This window comes from Lissotriton vulgaris, chromosome 5 (genome assembly GCF_964263255.1).
Source record: "Lissotriton vulgaris chromosome 5, aLisVul1.2, whole genome shotgun sequence".
In the NCBI taxonomy this organism is placed as follows: Eukaryota; Metazoa; Chordata; class Amphibia; order Caudata; family Salamandridae; genus Lissotriton; species Lissotriton vulgaris.
Window position 1 is genome coordinate 954,203,554 of NC_141693.1, and position 2,047 is coordinate 954,205,600.

The 2,047-nt window shown below is 49.2% G+C and overlaps 1 long non-coding RNA gene across 1 annotated transcript; it reads left to right on the forward strand.

Annotated features, from left to right (window-relative positions):
- Nucleotides 1–282: 282 nt before the first annotated feature.
- On the forward strand, nucleotides 283–1,695 carry LOC147711826 (uncharacterized). Its single transcript, XR_015295722.1, has 3 exons — nucleotides 283–361; nucleotides 449–828; nucleotides 1,598–1,695. It is a non-coding gene; the product is annotated as an uncharacterized LOC147711826 (long non-coding RNA).
- The last annotated feature ends 352 nt before the right edge of the window (nucleotides 1,696–2,047 follow it).

Here is a 2,047-nt window from a genome sequence, read left to right on the forward strand (position 1 = left end):
TTCCAACATTTCCTTGACGCCATGTTGCATAGGATGGAGCATTACATTTCTTTTCCATCCACCCATGCTGAACTGTTTGCAACCATATCTGACTTCTACCAGATGTCAAGATTTCCCCATATCATCGGATGCATTGATGGGACGCACATCCCCATTTGTCCCCCTGCTGCCACGGAATACATTTACCGCAATAGAAAGTCAAGCCACACCATCAACGTGCAGGTGATTTGTAATGCCAAGAACGTCATCACAGACATTGTCGCTAAATACCCGGGAAGTACCCACGACTCATATATATTTCAAAACAGTGGCATCTATGCACGCCTGACTGCAGGGGAATTTGGTGAAGGCTACCTCCTAGGTAAGAGACAGTGTGCAACACCTATTACACTATTGCAATAAGCAGTACATGTATGCATGTGAGTAAATTGTACCCTTTTCATTTCAGGAGACAGTGCATATGCCCTCCGCTCATTCATACTCACCCCCTACCTCAACCCCTCAACACCCAGCCAAAGGAGATACAACCGGGCACACAAGAGCACACGCAATGTTGTTGAGAGAACATTTGGTATATTGAAAAGTAGGTTCAGATGCTTGCACAAGAGCGGAGGTGCAAGGCAGTATACCCCCATTACCTGCTGTAAGATCATTGCTGTCTGTGCTATGTTGCACAATCTGGCTGTTAAGAAGGGGACTGAGGTGGAGTTATCTGACTATGAGGATCATGACGACGACATTGCTGTGCCTGAAAGACATCCTGCTGGAGTGGCAACACCAAGTGATGGCAGATACAGACGTGATGACATAGCACGCAACTATTTCTGAGTAAGTGAAGACACTGAGCTATAGTGAAAGCACAAGCTTCTGTTTAATTAGATTTGCAAAGTTTAATAGAAGAACAAAAGTGCAACAGTAAGCATTTGACATCAATGCTCACAGTGGGCAAACACACTCAGACAGGTGTAGAATCCACCAACCATAGTTGTACATTGTCACTTGGCTGGTTGCAATGGCACAAATGTGCAAATAACACTGTATGAACTATAAATGTAATGTCCATTGGCAGTAGGCCATCGTTACAGCTGTTCATTTACGCACACGCTTTGCATTGGCAGGGGTCTGTGGCTCATCCTGTTCACTGGGCGCTTGGCCTATAGCCTCACCCTGTCGCCTGCTGCTCCTCCTTGGCTCTAAGACATGGGGGCTAGCTGTGCTGCTCCTACTGGTGCTAGCCTCAGTGTCCGGCACGTCTACAGCAGAACCTTGTGCACTTTGTGCATTGAGTAGGGCCTCCAGCGCACCGGTCATTCCAGCTATGCCCCTTGTCAACTGGTTGCTATTCTGAGTCAGGACTAACTGACTATTGACGCTACGCCTGCATAGCAGGGATGTGGCTGTAGCCAGCTGCTCCATGGATGTCTCTATTCTCACTGCGCGCTGCCTGTCCCTGCGCCTTGCACCAATATCAGAGTCAAGTTTTGTGCACAGTTGCTGTATGCCTGTTGCCATGCTCTGGTTGACTATCACCAGCTCTTTTATGCCCTTGCTAATTTCTTCCATGTGGATGTTCATGTTTCGCATTTGTCTTTGACAGGCCATGATGCCCTTGCCCTGCATCCTCTGAATCCGGACCATGGCTCCCTCCAGGCCTTTGAAGACACTGGAACCCTCCCCATGTGCACCTTCATCCCTTCCTTGCACTGTGCGCCTTCTAGTGGAACCTAGTACAGGCTCTGTGCTGGGCTGCAGTGTGGCAGTGATGTGAGCTTGTAACAAGTGAAGTGAGTCTTCACCCTCCATTTCATCACCACCTGTCTCCATTTCCGGCAGTGGGGGACCAACATGCCTCCTGCCAGGGTGTGCAACAGGTGTTTCTACAACAAGGGATGCATGCATTTCTGGTGATGAGACCAATAGTGGTGACTGCGAAGGAATTGGGGAGCCCTGCATTTCTTCACAGATGTCAGTTTCTTGGGTGGGTGGCTGGCCACTCGGAACACCTGTGTCGTGGGATGCACTGGGCCCTGGCTCCTGACTGCCATCC